The sequence below is a fragment of the Triticum aestivum genome, chromosome 5A, assembly GCF_018294505.1.
Source record: "Triticum aestivum cultivar Chinese Spring chromosome 5A, IWGSC CS RefSeq v2.1, whole genome shotgun sequence".
Classification (NCBI taxonomy): Eukaryota; Viridiplantae; Streptophyta; class Magnoliopsida; order Poales; family Poaceae; genus Triticum; species Triticum aestivum.
Genome location: NC_057806.1, coordinates 572943110 through 572963097, shown reverse-complemented (window position 1 = coordinate 572963097; position 19988 = coordinate 572943110).

Here is a 19988-nt window from a genome sequence, read left to right as displayed (position 1 = left end):
GCGCCTTTGGTAGGTGGAATTTGGTAAGGAAAAATTTATATAGTGTGCTGAAATTTACTGTCACTTGTTACTATGGAAAGTAATTCTCTGAGGGGCTTGTTCGGGGTATCTTCACCCCGTCCAGTAGAGCAAAGAGTTGCTCCTCAACCTACTAAACCTATTGAAAATGAAACTCCTTTTGAATTTCCTTCGGGTATGATGGAAAAACTGCTAGCTAACCCTTTTACAGGAGATGGAACAAAGCATCCTGATGAGCACTTAATATATGTGGATGAAGTTTGTGGATTATTTAAGCTTGCAGGTATACCCAATGATGTTGCTAAGAAGAAGGTCTTCCCTTTATCTTTGAAGGGAGACGCATTGATATGGTATAGGCTATGTGATGATATGAGATCCTGGGACTATAAAAGATTGAAGTTGGAATTTCATCAAAAGTATTACCCTATGCATCTTGTTCATCGTGATCGCAATTATATATATAATTTCTGGCCTCATGAAGGAGAAAGCATCGCTCAAGCTTGGGGCAGGCTTAAATCAATGTTATATTCATGCCCCAATCATGAGCTCTCAAGAGAAATGATTATTCAAAATTTATATGCTCGGCTTTCTGAAAACAATCGCACCATGCTCGATACATTTTGTGCTGGCTCTTTTATGATGAAGAATATTGAATTCAGATGGAATTTATTGGATAGAATTAAACGCAACTCTGGAGATTGGGACCTCGACGAAGGTAAGGAGTCAGGTATGACACCTAAGTTTGATTGTGTTAAATCTTTTATGGACACCATCATTTTCCGTAAGTTTAGCACTAAATATGGACTTGACTCTGAGATAGTAGCTTCTTTCCGTGAATCTTTTGCTACTTATGTTGATCTCCCTAAGGATAAGTGGTTTAAATATCATCCTCCCATAGAAGTAAAAGTAGTTGCACCTATTAAAGTTGAAGAAAAGACTGTCACTTATAATGATCCTATTGTTCCTACTTCTTATGTTGAGAAACCACCTTTCCCTGTTAGAATAAAGGATCATGCTAAAGCTTCAACTGTTGTTCGTAAAAGCAATATTAGAACTTATACACCTCCTAAGAAAGTTAAAGTAGAACCTAATATTGCTATTGTTAAAGATCTCTTGTCTGATAATATTGATGGGCATGTTATTTAGTTCGAAGGTGAAACTGCTGAATTGCTAAACCTTGTGCTAAAGATAAACATAGACCTGTGGTAGGCGTGCCTGTTATTTCTGTTAAAATAGGAGATCATTGTTATCATGGCTTATGTGATATGGGTGCGAGTGCTAGTGTTATACCGCATACTTTATACGAAGAAATTAAGAATGAAATTGCACCTGCTGAGTTAGAAGGTATTGATGTCACAATTAAACTTGCCAATAGAGATACTATTTCACCAATTGGAATTGTTAGAGATGTTGAAGTCCTATGTGGGAAAACTAAATATCCTGCTGATTTTCTTGTTCTTACTTCTCCGCAAGATAGCTTTTGTCCCATTATATTTGGTAGACCCTTCTTGAACACTGTTAACGCTAGGATAGATTGCAAAAAGAATGTTGTTACTATTGGCCTGGACGATATGGTTCATGAGTTTAATTTCTCTAAATTTAGTAAACAACATCATGAGGAAGAATTACCTAGTAAGGATGAAATTATTGGTCTTGCTTCTATTGCCGTACCTCCTAGTGATCCTTTAGAACATTATCTGCTAGACCATGAAAATGATATGTTCATGAATGAAAGAAGGGAAATAGATGAAGTATTCTTTAGACAGGAACCTATTCTGCAACACAATTTGCCTGTTGAAATTTTAGGGGGTCCACCTCCACCCAAGGGTGATCCCGTGTTTGAGCTTAAACCGTTGCCTGATAATCTTAAATATGCTTATCTTGATGAAAAGAAGATATATCTTGTTATTATTAGTGCTAACCTTTCAGAGCATGAAGAAGAAAGATTATTGAAAACTCTGAAGAAGCATCGTGCTGCTATTGGATATACTCTTGATGATCTTAAGGGCATTAGTCCCACTCTATGTCAACATAAAATAAATTTGGAAGCAGATACCAAACCAGTTCGTGATCCTCAACGGCGTCTGAATCCTAAAATGAAAGAAGTGGTAAGAAAAGAAATAATAAAGCTTCTGGAGGCAGGTATAATCTATCCCGTTGCTGATAGTGAGTGGGTAAGTCCTGTCCATTGTGTCCCTAAGAAGGGAGGTATTACTGTTGTTCCTAATGATAAAGATGAATTGATTCCATAAAGAATTATCACAGCTTATAGGATGGTAATTGATTTCCGCAAATTAAATAAAGCTACTAAGAAAGATCATTACCCCTTACCTTTTATTGATCAAATGCTAGAAAGATTATGCAAACATACACACTATTGCTTTCTAGATGGTTATTCTGGTTTCTCTCAAATACCTGTGTCGGCTAGAGATCAGTCAAAGACTACCTTTACATGCCCTTTTGGTACTTTTGCTTATAGATGTATGCCTTTTGGTTTATGTAATGCACCTGCTACCTTTCAAAGATGCATGATGGCTATATTCTCTGACTTTTGTGAAAAGATTTGTGAGGTTTTCATGGATGAATTTTCCGTCTATGGTTCCTCTTTTGATGATTGCTTGAGCAATCTTGATCGATTTTTGCAGAGATGTGAAGAAACTAATCTTGTTTTGAATTGGGAAAAGTGCCACTTTATGGTTAATGAAGGTATTGTCTTGGGGCACAAAGTTTCTGAAAGAGGTATTGAAGTTGATAAAGCCAAGGTTGATGCTATTGAAAAGATGCCATGTCCCAAGGACATCAAAGGTATAAGAAGTTTCCTTGGTCACACCGGATTTTACAGGAGGTTCATTAAGGACTTATCAAAAATATCTCGGCCTCTGACTAATTTATTGCAAAAAGATATACCATTTGTCTTGATGATGATTGTGTAGAAGCATTTGAAATACTTAAGAAAGCATTAGTCTCTGCACCTATTGTTCAGCCACCTGATTGGAATTTACCCTTTGGAATTATGTGTAATGCTAGTGATTATGCTGTAGGTGCTATTCTAGGGCAAAGAGTCGATAAGAAATTAAATGTTATTCATTATGCTAGTAAGACTCTGGACAATGCTCAAAGAAATTATGCTACTACTGAAAAGAGCTTTTAGCAGTTGTATTTGCTTGTGATAAGTCCAGATCTTATATTGTTGATTCTAAAGTAACTATTCAAACTGATCATGCTGCTATTAAATATCTTATGGAAAAGAAAGATGCTAAACCTAGACTTATTAGATGGGTTCTCTTGCTACAAGAATTTGATTTGCATATTGTTGATAGAAAGGGAGCTGAGAACCCCGTTGCAGACAACTTGTCTAGGTTAGAAAATATTCTTGATGACCCACTACCTATTAATGATAGCTTTCCTGATGAACAATTAAATGTTATAAGTACTTCTCATAGCACTCCATGGTATGCTAATTATGCTAATTATATTGTTGCTAAATTTATACCACCTAGCTTCACATACCAGCAAAAGAAAAGGTTTTTCTACGACTTGAGACATTACTTTTGGGATGACCCACATCTTTATAAAGAAGGAGTAGATGGTGTTATTAGACGTTGTGTACCTGAGCATGAACAGGAACAGATCCTACGCAAGTGTCATTCCGAGGCTTATGGAGGACACCACGCTGGAGATAGAACTGCACATAAGGTATTGCAATCTGGTTTTTATTGGCCTACTCTCTTCAAGGATGCCCGTAAGTTTGTCTTGTCCTGTGATGAATGTCGAAGAATTGGTAATATTAGTAGACGTCAAGAAATGCCTATGAATTATTCTCTTGTTATTGAACCGTTTGATGTTTGGGGCTTTGATTATATGGGACCTTTACCTGCCTCTAATGGATACACGCATATTTTAGTTGCTGTTGATTACGTTACTAAGTGGGTAGAAGCTATTCCAACTAGTAGTGTTGATCATAACACTTCTATTAAAATGCTTAAGGAAGTTATTTTCCCGAGGTTTGGAGTCCCTAGATATTTAAGGACTGATGGTGGTTCACACTTTATTCATGGTCCTTTCCGTAAAATACTTGCTAAATATGATGTTAATCATAGAATTGCATCTCCTTATCACCCTCAGTCTAGTGGCCAAGTAGAGTTGAGCAATAGAGAGCTCAAATTAATTTTGCAAAAGACTGTTAATAGGTCTAGAAAGAATTGGTCCAAGAAACTTGATGATGCATTATGGGCTTATAGAACTGCATATAAAGATCCTATGGGTAGGTCTCCGTATAAAATGGTTTATGGAAAAGCATGTCACTTACCTCTTGAACTAGAATATAAGGCATATTGGGCTATTAAAGAGCTCAACTATGATTTTAAACTTGCCGGTGAGAAGAGGTTATTTGATATTAGCTCACTTGATGAATGGAGAACCCAAGCTTATGAAAATGCCAAGTTGTTTAAAGAAAAAGTTAAAAGATGGCATGACAAAAGGATACAAAAGCGTGAGTTTGATGTAGGTGATTATGTATTGCTATACAACTCTCGTTTAAGATTTTTTGCGGGAAAACTTCTCTCTAAATGGGAAGGCCCATATGTTATCAAAGAGGTCTATCGTTCTGGTGCCATAAAAATCAACAACTTTGAAGCCACAAATCCGAAGGTGGTAAACGGTCAAAGAATTAAACATTATATCGCAGGTAATCCCATAAATGTTGAAACCAATATTATTGAAACCATAACCCCAGACGAATACATAAGGGACACCTTCCAGACCGTTTCAGACTCCGAAAAGGAATAGGTATGTGGTACGGTAAGTAAACTGACTCCAAAACAATTTTAAGGTAATATTTCTCCGTTTTGGAATATTTAGAAAAATATAAAAATAAGTAGCAGTACGGGAAGGACACGAGGGCCCCACGAGGGTGGTGGGCGTGCCCTACCCCCCTGGGCGTGCCCCCCTACCTCGTGAGCACCTCGTGTGCCTTCTGGACTCCATTTTCTTGCACGATACATATTTTGGTCGGTAAAAATTCATTATATAACCTCCCGAAGGTTTTGACTCCTGTATCACGCAAACCTCCTCTATTATTGTTTCGAGCTGTTTTCTGTCGGGGTTTTCCAGGCTAGGCATCATGTCGTCTCCCTCCTCCAACAATGGTGACAATGATGCTTGGCTAATGAAGATAGATCTGAAGAGGGAAGAACCCACGAGGGTCAACAAGGGTGAAAGGATCAAGAAGGCCATGGAGGATCAAGCTCCAGCAGCAAAAGACATCCTTCAACTTGATCATAACCTTCTTACCCCAACTGAGATCGAAGCTTTCAAGATGATTGAGTTAGCTCGTATACATAACAAGTATCTCACACAAGAAAATACATTGTTGAAGGAGCATATTGTTGCACTCAAGGGCATTATTCGCAAGCTGGAGGACCTCTTACGCTCGATGTGCGATTATCCGTCTCCTCCACCTTCTTCACCAACCAAGGAGATATAATCACATGGGTATGGGCACTCCCCTTGGCAACTGCCAAGCTTGGGGGAGGTGCCCCAGTATCGTATCACAATCACAACTCCTATCTTTAACGTTTTTCTTAGTTCGATCCTATTAGTAGTATCTTGATCTAGTAGAATAAAGTTTATGGCATGATCTAGTTTTGAGTTTTGCTTTATGATCTCTCTTTGTAATCGAGTCCGTAAGCTATATATAATAAAGATTAGTGTTGATTCAAGGGCTTGATTATTTTGCCATGATCTTGGGCGAATAAAAGAAAAGAGAAAAAGAATAAAAAGAAACAAAGAGTTCATATTGATCTTATTGAGAGTAATGACTTCACATAGAAAGAGTATGATGATTAAAAGTTGTTGGGAGTTGGCAAACATAGCTTTGGTCATTGTTGCAATTAATAGGAAGTGATAAGGAAAGAGAGGTTTTCACATATAGATATATTATCATTGACATCTTTTATGATTGGGAGCACTCATTAAAATATGACATGCTAAAGAGTTGATGTTGGACAAGGAAGACAACGTAATGAGTTATGTCTTTCTTATATCCGAGATAAAGTATGTTGTCATGGATCCTCTAACTTGTTGAACTTGCCTTTCCCCCTCATGCTAGCCAAATTCTCAGCACCAAGTAGAAATACTACTTGTGCTTCCAAATACCCTTAAACCAGTTTTTCCATGAGAGTCCACCATATCTACCTATGGATTGAGTAAGATCTTCAAGTAAGTTGTCATCGGTGCAAAGCAATAAAAATTGCTCTAAATATGTATGATTGATTGGTGTGGGAGAAATAAGCTTTATACGATCTTGTGATGTGAAAGTAATAAAAGCAACGGACTGCATAATAAAGGTTCATATCACAAGGGGCAATATAAAGTGACTTTCTTTCGCATTGAGATTTTATGCATCCAACCATAAAAGCGCATGGCAACCTCTACTTCCCTCTGCGAAGGGCCTATCCTTTATTATTATCTTCTACCTTATGCAAGAGTCATGGTTATCTTCACCTTTTCTTTTTCATTTTATCCTTTGGCAAGCTCAGCATGTTGGAAAGAACATGATATATATATATATATATATATATATATATATATATATATATATATATATCTAATTGGATGTAGGGGAGCATGAACCATTATTGTTGACATTACCCTTGAGGTAAAAGGTTGTGGGGCAAAATTATAAGCCCCTATCTTTCTCTGTGTCCGATTAAAACTCCGTAACCACAAGTATTGCGTGAGTGTTAGCGATTATGGAGGACTAAATGATAGTTGAGTATGTGGACTTGCTTTTTAGCTCTAACATAGACTCTTTCCGATGTTATGATAAATTGCAATTGCTTCAATGACTGAGATTATAGTTTGTCGGAGCCCAATAAGGTTTATGATTTATACTTTTGCATTGTGAATAGATCATCACTTGGACATAAGTAATCATATGACAAAATCTATATATGTTGCTGTTATGAGAATAATAATGATGCTTTCATGTTCGTATTTTATTTTTATCGATGCCTCTACCTCTAAACACGAGGACATATTTATTGTTATCGGCTTTTCGCTTGAGGACAAGCGAGGTCTAAGCTTGGGGGAGTTGGTACGTCCATTTTGCATCATGCTTTTATATCGATATTTATTGCATTATGGACTGTTATTTCACTTTATGTCACAATACTTATGGCTATTCTCTCTTATTTTACAAAGTTTACATAAGGAGGGAGAATGCCGGCAGCTGGAATCCTGGGCTGGAAAAGGAGCAAATATTAGAGACCTATTCTGCGCAACTCCAAAAGTCCTAAAACTCCACGGAACATCTTAAAATAAATAAAGAAAAATCCTCGCCAAAGATGAAGGCCAGGGGGCCCACACCCTGCTCACGAGGGTGGGGGGCGCCCCCCCTAGGGCGCGCCCCCTACCTCGTGGGCCCCCTGGTGGCTCTCCGACGTCCATCTTCTCCTATATGAAGTCTTTCGATGAGAAAAAATAAGAGGGAATTTTTCGGGACGAGACTCCGCCGCCACGAGGCGGAACCTTGGCGGAACCAATCTAGAGCTCCGGCAGAGCTGTTTTGCTGGGGAAACTTCCCTCCGGGAGGGGGAAATCATCATCATCGTCATCACCAACACTCCTCTCATCGGGAGAGGGCAATCTCCATCAACATCTTCACCAGCACCATCTCATCTCCAAACCCCTAGTTCATCTCTTGTATCCAATTCTTGTCTCAAAGTCCGGGATTGGTGCTAGTAGGTTGCTAGTAGTGTTGATTACTCCTTGTAGTTGATGGTAATTGGTTTATTTGGTGGAAGATCATATGTTCAGATCATATATGCATATTATTACCCCTCTGATTATGAACATGAATATGCTTTGTGAGTAATTACGTTTGTTCCTGGGGAGAAGGGACAAGTCTTGCTATTAGTAGTCATGTGAATTTGGTATTCGTTTGATATTTTGATAAGATGTATGTTGTCTAGCCTCTAGTGGTGTTATGTGAATGTCGACTACATAACACTTCACCATTATTTGGGCCTAGAGGAAGGCATTGGGAAGTAATAAGTAGATGATGGGTTGCTAGAGTGACAGAAGCTTAAACCCTAGTTTATGCGTTGCTTCGTAAGGGGCTGATTTGGATCCATATGTTTCATGCTATGGTTAGGTTTACCTTAATACTTTTGTTGTAGTTTCGGATGCTTGCAATAGAGGTTAATCATAAGTGGGATGCTTGTTCAAGTAAGAACAGCACCCAAGCACCGGTCCACCCACATATCAAATTATCAAAGTATCGAACGCGAATCATATGAACGTGATGAAAACTAGCTTGACAATATTCCCATGTGTCCTCGGGAGTGCTTTTCCTATTATAAGAGTTTGTTCCGGCTTGTCCTTTGCTACAAAAGGATTGGGCCACCTTGCTGCACTTTATTTACTTTTGTTACTTGTTGCTCGTTACAATTTATCCTATCACAAAACTATCTGTTACCACTTATTTCAGTACTTGCAGAGAATACCTTGCTGAAAACCGCTTATCATTTCCTTCTTCTCCTCGTTGGGTTCGACACTCTTACTTATCGAAAGGACTATGATAGATCCCCTATACTTGTGGGTCATCACCAACTATGACCGTCTTAATGCCAGTGATATCTTATCCGGCTATCTCAGTCATGTCCACTCCAGTCGTGATTCTGAGATTGAGATGGTCAAGCAGCTTCAATTGAAGTATGAGGTATGTAGTTTCCGGTTTACTAATATTCCTTCAGCCCCCAAGTCTATAGATTATGAGAGGAACGGAATAACCTGTAGACTTAGAATATAGGCCGAGACCTTTACTTCTAAATCTTTGCCTGATATTGATAGAACAAGACTTCACCCATAGTACCCAAGGACCGGTTCTTTTTGATCATTAATGAATCAGTACTTTAGAATTTAAAACTGTCTTTAAGGTACTTTAACACTCCGGTTTAACCTTGAAAAACTTGTTGAACCGCGTACATTAGCCCCCAAGTGCCAAGTGTTGTTACTTTGTAAAGTACTTGGGACTTCAAATATATTGGTAGAGTCGCAAAAATTTGATTTGGCATACATTAGCCCCCAAGTGCCAAGTAGTTTATTCGCAAAGTACTTGGGACTTGAATCTTGAATTTGGATGCTGGAATTTTAAAACCAAGTCTTGACTTATTTGAATGTTTCACAGAATGCCTTGTCTGAACTGAACTCTCAATTGACTGACGCAAAGACCCGGCTATCGAGCCAGGAGTCAGAAATCAAGTCTTCCACCTCCAAACTGCAAATAAGCCTTTCTGAAGCGGAGAATTTGAAAGCCAGCTTTGCTGCCAAAGAGAAAACTTGGGAGGATGAGAAAACACTTCTGACCCGGCGAGCTGAAACAGCCAAAACAGCTCTGAAGGAAATATCAACCGAGCTGAACGGTTTAAAGGGCCGGGTGTCTCAGATGGTTGCTGCTATCTTTGGTAAGCTGTCTGAATTGATCTTAAATATATTTTTTATCAAACCGGAATATGATCTGCCAACTAACTCTGTAAAAAATATATACAGGTCCGCGAAGCAAAAATCTGAGCCAAGACCCGTTGATTAAACTGAAGGCAGTATACACCTTGGTTGAACAATTGTACATTGGTGCACAACAGGCTCTCGCCGCTATATCTCCGGTAAATCAAGGACCCAACCGGCTTAGCGATGTCTTGAAGAAGCTGTCCATCCTTCCTACTAGATTCCAAGAGGTAAAACGCTCCTGTGCGCGAGCCGGAGCTTTGACTGCCCTAAGCCGCTCCAAGGCTTGGGTGCCAGACCTAGACCTGGTGGACGTAGCAAGGGGCTATCCTACCGTGAAGGAAGACGGATCTCCTTTTAGTCAGGATGATTTCATAGCCTGTCTCCGTGAAGTCCGGCCTCAGGCAACTAGTCTTGGAGAGGACACTAATGTGGACAAGTACCAGCCGGGTTTTGATAGTGAAAATAAGAAGATGGCCACTCCTTCATACTCCCTCTGTTCCTTTATATAAGGTGTATTTGTTTTTTGAAAAGTCAAACAAGTGCAAGTTTGACCGAGTTTTTAGAAAAATATATCAACATTCACAATATGAAATTTAGATCATTTCATTGATCATAAGAAGTAGTTTCATATTTTATCTACTAGGCATTGCAGATATTATTATTTTATTCTATAATCTTGGTCAAACATTCACATGGTTGACTTGCACGGCAACCAATACACCTTATATTCTGAAACGGAGGGAGTACAAAGTAGCCGATCTAATCCAACCTGTAAGAGAAGATACATTTGCCCCGGAAATTGACCCGGTCGGCCTGATTGACGACGAAGCTGAATTTGTCGCCATGAACGACTTTGATTGGTCAAAATCCAACTTCCAGCAGACTCACAATGGTGAACCGGCGAGGGAAGGATAGTGATCATCTTCATGGGCTTATAAAGCCTTGTAATAGCTTAGCTGTTTAAAACACCGCATGTTTGCCTATGCTATCGTGCATAAAATACTTCTACGTGAATTTGTGCTTCTAGATGCCAATGTTTAATGCTTTCTTATGCATCGTTTAATGCTTGTCTCTACAATGTTTGAACTCTGTTCCTGTGAAAATAAGGAAAAAACCCTGGCAAGGCGGTTTAGAACCAACTAGGCTTAAACACCTAATGTACAATCCATAAATTTACCTCAATAAGAGAAAACAGAGATAAATGTAAATAAAGGATAAGGTTTAATACTAACTCTTGAGTTAACGCAGCAGGTAAGCGCGTATAAGTAAAAACCATACCTTATCCTTGTTGATCCTTAGATTGTCGGCTTAAGTAACCCGGGTGATGAATTGATGACTCAATATGTATGAAAAATTAATATTCCTTGAATACTCAATGATCATCATATCTTAGTAGCTCATACCTTTGGGTCCTTGAACCACCGGCTTGAATAACTCGGGCGACTGTGTTGTTCAATAATTGAGCCGGCGAAGAAAACCAGGCTATCTCATTTGTAATATTGAAAAAACAAAAACTTAAAGGCAATCAACAGATAACAAACATAATTTTAACTCTGAATTCAAAAGATTGGGGGTTTCTGATTCGAATACGATCAGTAACCCGAACCAAAGGGGTTAAGCTAAGGTTTGAATGCGGCCATATAGCCCCAAGTGGCTTTGGCGTTGTGCCGATCAAGAGGGTACCGACAGCTATGTTCTCTTTGGTTCGAATACGACCTATGTTTGAACAGGAAGCCCCCAAATGACCTTGAGAGGTTTTTAACGACCCTGATTTGAATACGATCCAAGTCGGCTCAAAAGGGGTTAAGCTATGATTCGGATATGATCAAGAAGCCCCCAAGTGAGTTTGGCCTTGAGCCGATCAAGAGGGTTACGACAGCTATGTTCTCTTTGGTTCGAATACGACCTATGTTTGAACAGGAAGCCCCCAAGTGACCATGAGATTTACAGCTAGATTCGAATACGATCATAAGCCGGACTAAAAATGGTTAAACTTAATTCAAATATGATCAGCTCCTTAATAGTCATTCGTGAACAAAAAATAATAAAGATGCATAATCTTTGAAAAGAAAAGAGACCGATGGTCTTACTTTATTGCTTATCATAGTATATACAACGTGAATGTATGTACATGTTGAGAGCCGGTGGCTCGGGTGTAATATGGCCGAAGTTGAGCAATGTTCCACAGCCAGCGGGTCTCCTCTTCCGACTTACGTGAGTCTGCATGCTCTCGGACGTCAATGAGGTAGTAGGACCCATTGTTTAAATTTTTACTGACCACAAAGGGTCCTTCCCAAGGTGGGGATAATTTGTGTGCATCTAAAAGATCTTGAACGAGTCGGAGCACCAAGTCGCCTTCCTGAAAAGTCCTAGTCTTAACCCGGCGGCTGTGATAACGACGCAGGTCCTATTGATAAATTGCTGACCGTGTTGCCGCTAAGTCTCTTTCTTCATCCAACAAGTCAAGCGCATCTTGTCTGGTTGTTTCATTGTTAGCTTCAACATAAGCCGCCACACGGGGTGAGTCATGACGGATATCACTGGGCAATACTGCTTCTGCCCCATAAACCATGAAGAAGGGTGTGTGACCCGTAGGCCTCTTGGGTGTAGTATTGATGCTCCATAACACTGAAGGAAACTCCTCTACCTAACAACCCGGCGTTCGCTGTAAAGGAACCATAAGCCAGGGTTTTAGCCCTTTTAGAATTTCCTGATTAGCTCTCTCAGCTTGACCATTGGATTGAGGATGAGCTACAGAAGAAACATCAAGCCGGATGTGCTCTCGCTGACAAAACTCTTCCATCGCCCCTTGGGATAGATTAGTGCCATTGTCTGTGATAATACTGTGTGGAAAACTGAAATGGAAGATTACTTTTTTCATGAACTGAACCGTCGTGGCTGCATCACACTTACTCACAGGCTCCGCCTCAACCCATTTAGTGAACTTATCAACAGCCACCAAGAGATGTGTCTTCTTATCCTTAGACCTTTTGAAAGGTCCCACCATGTCAAGCCCCCAGACTGCAAACGGCCAAGTGATTGGAATCATCTGGAGCTCTTGAGCCAGCACATGAGCTTGTCGTGCGAATTTTTGACATCCATCACATCTACTGACCAGATCTTCTGCATCAGCGTGAGCCATCAACCAGTAAAAACCGTGACCAAACGCCTTGGCCACTAAAGATTTTGACCCGACGTGATGACCACAATCGCCTTCATGGATTTCATGAAGGATTTCTTGACCTTCTTCGGGGTAAACACACCGTTGAAACGCTCCGGACACACTACGATGAAATAACTCTCCATCTGAAATCGTCATGGACTTAGACCACCGGGTTATCTGTCGAGCCAGGGTCTCATCCGCTGGCAATTCTCCCCGGGTCATGTAAGCCAAGAACGACACCGTACAATCTAGGATGACGTGAAGAGCCGCCACCAACTGCGCCTCCGGGTCAGGAACAGCTAAATCTTCTTCTGTGGGCAACTTGACAGAGGGGTTATGCAAAACATCTAAAAAGGTGTTGGGTGGTACCGGCTTACGTTGAGACCCCAGCCGGCTCAAAGCATCAGGTGCTTCATTTTTTCGACGGTCAATGTGTTCCACCTAATAACCTTTAAAATATCCTGCAACAGCATCGACCTCTCGGCGATAAGCCACCATGAGAGGGTCTTTGGAATCCCACTTGCCAGACACCTGCTGAGCCACTAGATCTGAATCACCAAGACATCTGACCCAGCTCAAGCTCATCTTCTTTGCCACTCGAAGACTATGGAGCAATGCTTCATACTCTGCCACATTGTTAGTGCATGGAAACATCAATCGTAACACATAACAAAATTTATCACCTCGTGGGGAAGTTAATACAACTCCAGCCCCCGAGCCTTCCAATTGCCTGGACCCATTAAAATGAATAGTCCAATATGTGTTGTCCGGCTTTTCTTCTGGCATCTGCATCTCTGTCCAGTCATTGATGAAGTCAACCAGGGCTTGAGACTTAATCGCAGTGCGTGGAACATACTTCAGCCCATGAGACCCAAGCTCAATTGCCCACTTGGCAACTCACCTTGTAGCTTCTCTGTTTTGAATAATGTCTCCCAAAGGAGCAGAGCTAACCACAGTGATTGGATGTCCCTGAAAGTAATGCTTAAGCTTCCGGCTTGCCATGAACACCCCATAAACAAGCTTCTGCCAATGTGGATATCGTTTCTTAGACTCAATTAGTACTTCACTGACATAATAAACTGCCGCTGAACCGGATGCTTTTTGCCAGCCTCCTTGCGCTCTACCACCATAGCCACACTAACAGCCCGTGAGTTGGTAGCTACGTATAACAATACCAGCTCTTTCTCAATTGGAGCAGTTAGGACCGGCGGCTCAGCCAGTTGTGCCTTCAGATCCTCAAAAGCAGCGTTCGCAGCATCGCTCAAAACAAACACATCCGTTTTCTTCATCAACTGATACAAAGGCATAGCCTTTTCCCCTAACCGGCTTATTAACCGGCTCAAAGCAGCCACACGACCCGCCAGTCATTGAACATCATTGATGCAGGTTGGTTTGGCCAGAGATGTAATTGCCTTGATCTTCTCCAGGTTAGCTTCAATACCTCGGTTAGACACCAGAAAACCCAAGAGCTTGTCGGATGGCACTCCAAAAACACACTTGGCCGGGTTAAGCATCATCTTGTAAACCCGAAGATTATCAAAAGTCTCTTTTAGGTCTGTGACCAAGGTTTCCTCTTCCCTGGACTTCACCACTATATCATCCACATAGGCATGAACATTGCGCCCAATTTGATCATGAAGACAATTCTGCACACACCGTTGGTAAGTCGCCTGAGCACTCTTGAGCCCAAAAGGCATAGACACATAGCAGAAAGCCCCAGAAGGAGTTATAAATGTTGTCTTCTCTTGATCCTTGACTACCATCTCAATCTGATAATACCCGGAGTAAGCATCTAAGAAACTCAGCCGTGCGCATCCCATCGTAGCATCAATGATCTGATCAATATGGGGAAGAGCAAAAGGATCAGCCGGACAAGCCTTGTTTAAATCTGTGTAATCCACACACATATGCCAGGTCCCATTCTTTTTGAGCACGAGCACCGGGTTAGCTAACAATTCTGGATGAAATACCTCCACAATGAACCCGGCCGCCAAGAGACGGGCCACCTCTTCTCCAATGGCCTTGCGCCTTTCTTCATTGAACCGCCGAAGAAACTGTCTAACAGGTTTGAACTTTGGATCGATATTAAGAATGTGCTCAGCGAGTTCCCTCGGGACACCCGGCATGTCTGAAGGTTTCCATGCAAAGATGTCCCGGTTCTCACGGATGAACTCGATGAGCGCGCTTTCCTATTTTGGATCCAAGTTTGCGCTAACGATGAACTGTTTGGATGAATCTCCAGGCACAAAGTCAACCATCTTAGTGTCATCAGCTGATTTGAACTTTAACTCCGGCTCATGATCTGTTGTTGGTTTCTTTAACGACGTCATGTCCGCCGGGTCAACATGATCCTTGTAGAATTTCAACTCCTATGTTGCACAAACAGATTTAGCATAGGCAACATCCCCCTCTTCACATTCCAAGGCTATCTTCCGGCTCCCATGGACTGTAATGGTGCCCTTGTGACCCGGCATCTTGAGCTGCAAATATACATAACACGGCCGAGCCATGAACTTGGCATAAGCCGGCCGCCCAAACAAAGCATGATATGGGCTTTTGATTTTAACCACTTCAAAGGTTAATTTTTCTTCTTTGGAGTCATACTCATCCCCAAAGGCTACTTCCAGCTTGATCTTACCAACTGGGTATGCCGACTTACCAGGTACCACACCATGGAAAATAGTGTTGGATTGTTTAAGATTTTTGTCCGTCAATCCCATCCGGCGGAACGTCTCATAGTAAAGGATGTTGATGCTACTGCCTCCATCCATGAGTACCTTAGTAAACTTGTACCCACCAACCCGAGGTGCCACGACCAAAGCCAAATGACCCGGATTATCAACCCGGGGTGGGTGATCCTCTCTGCTCCACACAATAGGCTGCTCTGACCAGCGTAGATAACGTGGAATTGCCGGTTTAACAGCATTGACGGCCCTCTTGTGGAGTTTCTGGTCTCTCTTACATAAACTGGTAGTAAAGACATGATACTATCCACTACTCAACTGCTTCGGGTTGCTCTGATAGCCGGATTGTTGCTGCTGTTGATTCCCTTGGTTGTGTTGCTGATTATATCCTCCCTGGTGACCAGGATGACCCCGACCATGAAAACCTCCTCCGCTTGAACCGGCGCCCAGGCCCTGAAAGCCGCCTCCACCTGAGCCGCCACCCGGGTCGTGACCCCCGTCAAATGCGTTTGAATTTTTAAACGCCTTCATGATCATGCAATCCTTCCACAGGTGGGTGGTTGGCTTCTCCGGGGTGCCATGTCTTGGACAAGGTTCATTCAACAACTGCTCAAGGGTGGGGCCTGACCCGCCCAATCGAGGGGGTTGTCTGCCCTTGCGCCGCTGATTACCACCCTGCGCATTAGTATTAGCAACAAACTCATCAGCCTTACGCTTATTACCTCCTTGATTTGCCAGGTTATGCTGGTGGCCCTTGCCATTGCCGTTCTTCTTTCCCTTTGTTGCCTTTTCTTCATCAGATGCCGGGTCTTTGGTGGTATCAGAATCGGCATACTTGACAAGAGCCGCCATCAACGTTCCCATGTCATTACAGTCACGTTTAAGCCGCCCCAACTTCTGCTTCAGAGGTTCAAAACGGCAATTTTTCTCCAACATCAAAACTGCTGAGCCGGCGTCCATTTTATCAGATGAATGTATTATCTCCTTGACCCAGCGCACCCAATGGGTTGTAGACTCTCCATCCTCTTGCTTGCAATTGGTCAGGTCCACAATCGACATTGGATGCTTACATGTGTCTTTAAAGTTCTGGATGAACCGTGCCTTCAACTCTGTCCATGAGCTGATGGAATTGGGTGGTAATCCTTTCAACCAGGTCCGAGTCGTTCCATCCAACATCATGGTAAAGTACTTGGCCAATGTAGCATCACTAACCTCTAACAGCTCCATAGCCATCTCATAACTCTCAATCCAAGCCCCCGGTTGTAAGTCAGCTGTGTAGTTAGGTACCTTACGAGGTCCCTTGAAATCCTTGGGCAACCGCTCATTGCGTATGGCTGGGACTAGGCAAGGTACGCCTCCAGTTCTTGTAGCCACTCCTGCCTCAACCGAGGTTGCTGGATAAGCCGGAAAGGTTTGGTGAGCCGCCTGCTCTGCTGCTATCTGAGCCACCTGTTCCGCCTCTTGACGAATCCTCTCCTGATCCGCCAAGTTAAGGGCTCCAGCCCGCACCGGCTCATGCCTATATGGCCAGTTGTGGCATTGAGCATTACTTGACATCTCTGCAAATTCCATGTGCCTACTGTAACTCGGGCTCCGGCTTCGGTGAGGAGTTGAATGAATCCTGTCTCAACTGTAGGAGTATGCATCCTACTGAGCCAAAGCTGTCTGAAGTAGTTCTCTTACCCTCTGGGTTTCAATTGCTGCTGGCGAGTCGCCTTCCATTGGGAGAGCTGCCAAACGAGTCGACGCCGCAATGAGGTTCTCCATGGGGTTGGAGAAGTGACCCAGAGTGTTGATATATAACGAGGAGGAGTTGTATTCATGCGCGGCGGCTCCATGGTGCGTGGCTGAACTGGTGCACCGGGCGTCGCCCGGTTTGCCTCCGGTGGGTTGCTCCCTCCAGCTCCGGGTGTATGGAAAAGATTCCTCGGATCCAGCGTTAGAGGCAGACGCGACTGAGTTTTCTGACACCTCCTCCTCATGACCTCATTTGATGCATTAAGATCCATCGAGAGCCAGAAGGTTTCTGCTTGAAGCTGCTGAGCACGGGCATCCAAAGCTGCTCGTTCTGCTGCCATCCGGGTTTCCTCCGCGGCTAGATTTTCCTTAGCTTGCACCATCTCCTCCCGCACGCGCGCCACTTCCGCGTCATGATGGGCTTTATCCGCCGACTCTACCGTAGTGGTTAACAGAGTCGTCAGATTATCCATGAGGTCCATGTGTCGGGGATATACCCTGCGGCGTAAACCGGCCGGAAGTATAACCCGGCCGGACTAGGCATTTCATTGGTAAACCGCTAGAGGATTGGCGGTTTACATGTCTGGCGGTTCACTGGTATGACGATTCACGAGCCTGAAGACTCATTGGTGACCCGACACGTATTCCAGATGGATGACAAGGCCCAAGGCCCAACAGGCCGGTTTAGGTTAATGGTGGGCCGGTTTAAGAGGAAAGGCATGAGGAATGTTTATCTTACAAGGAGTTAAGACCTGGACTTGTATCCGGTTTGTATTAATGATAGACTAGTTCTAATCCTAATAGGACTCTACATGTAACCCGCCCCTCCAACATATATAAGGAGGGGCAGGGCTCCCCAAAAGGGAGAAGATGGACAAGTTCCACAAGTTGGACAAGTTAGGTTTAGACAATAGCTCTCGAGATAGAGCACTCTTGTAACCGTGATCATCATGATCAATATCAATGAAGCGGGATGTATGCTTTTACCTCCACCGTGAGGGGCCGAACCTGGGTAAAACATCGCGTCTCTCGTCCCACTCAACCCCTCTCAAGCTACCACATAGATGCGTTGGCCTCGCGACTAAAGTCCTGACACTAAGGACATCTGCCGTGACAAATCCACGACACCATGAGAACCTGAGCCGGGGGGCGCGCGGGGTCTCCTGACCCGGCAGCTGCCGACCCGGTGGCCGCCGTTGTCGCTGTGGTGGAGTTCTGCCCGGGCTGTATCCCTGCCATAAAGACTCCGGCCCAATTCGGCGGCTCAAGGGGGTCCGGAATACTACTGCCATTGGAACAGCCCCCGAGCATGCCGTCTTGTAGTTGGTACAATGAGTCCGTCTCACCTATTGATGATGCAGTATCAGAGCAGATGGCCGTCTCCCCGCCTTCCATCGATCCTTCGGAGTATTCACCTCCATGGATGAAGCCTATGAAGGCATGCTTCACGACAGATTGAACACGGGCGGACCCGGCGCGCTGAGCCGTTTCGATGAGGTCGGTGTGGACATCCGGCTCAGGGCCTGACTCTCCGATCCGGCAGATGAAGACGTGAATTCCGCCGAAGGGGACCCGGTACCCATACTCGATTGAGCCGGCCTCGGGGGCCCAGCCTTCGTCGTCGATGTAGATCTTGTCGCGACGACTCTTGGTCATCCGGCCCATAGTGTATCCCTTGAGCCCTTCGAAGTTTCCCTTCAAGAACTCAAATCCACCGTGCGCTGGCCCCACGGTGGGCGCCAACTGTCGTGGAGTTGACATGGCAGATGTCCTAGAGCAAGGACTTAGTCGTAGGGCCATCGCACTAGGAAGCTTAAAGGGGTTAATAGGGACAAAGGACACGAGAGAGTTTTATACTAGTTTAGCCCCTTATGATGAAGTTAAAATCCTACGTCTAGTTGGTATTGGTATTGCTGGGGTTTCAACTTCCAAGAGGCTCAACTCGCCGGCGTGGTTATCGACTTGGTTGTTTCTTGCCCTAAACTGCCACCGGGTCGTCCCCTTATATACATGGGTTGACGCCAGGTGGCCTACGGAGTCCCGGCTGGCTCATAATCGTGTCCGGCTCGATGACTTTCTTTACATGCCTTTCTGTACAAGTATTTGCCATCCATATGGCGGTTTACAATAACGGGCCTTAAGCCGGCCCGAGGCCCTTGGGCTTTCTATATGTTTAATAAACTATTATCTTGACTGTATATTGAGCTTCTTATGTAACCCGCCATTAGGGCTGACCCGGCCCCTCCTGGGCGGGTCACACTGGTAGTAGTATCCCTGACAGGTTTAGTTAACAGCCATCAATCAATCGCTCGGGTTCAGTAACGCGTAGCCTGCAGTGCAATCGCTCGGGTTCAGTTAGAGCCCAACGCCTCGCTCGGGTTCAGTTAGAGCCAACGCCTCGCACACACGCACATACGTGTACGAGAGAAACGCGCATCGCTCGGCCCCCGACCTCCCACCGTAACCGGGAACTCCCTGAAATTTTCCTCCCCCTCGCTTCTACCACGGTTTTTTCCGTCATGGACGGCCCAAAGAATGTCATGCAGCTGCGTCTCCGGCCCGCCTAGGATGAAAAGCCCATTTTCTGTCATGATTTTTTGTCATAGAAGTAGGAGCCCACCACATCTATGATGATACCGGGTTTTGCCACAATTTTCGTCATAGAAGTGTCATATGTATGACAGGAAAAAAATTCGTTCGGCCCAAAATGTCACGGATGTGTCTTTTTTTTGTAGTGCTATCTTTCTATGTGTCCGATTAAAACTCCATACCCATAAGTATTGCGTGAGTGTTAGCAATTGTGAAAGACTATATGATGGTTGAGTATGTGGACTTGGTGAAAAGCTCCTATATTGACTCTTTCCTATGTTATGATA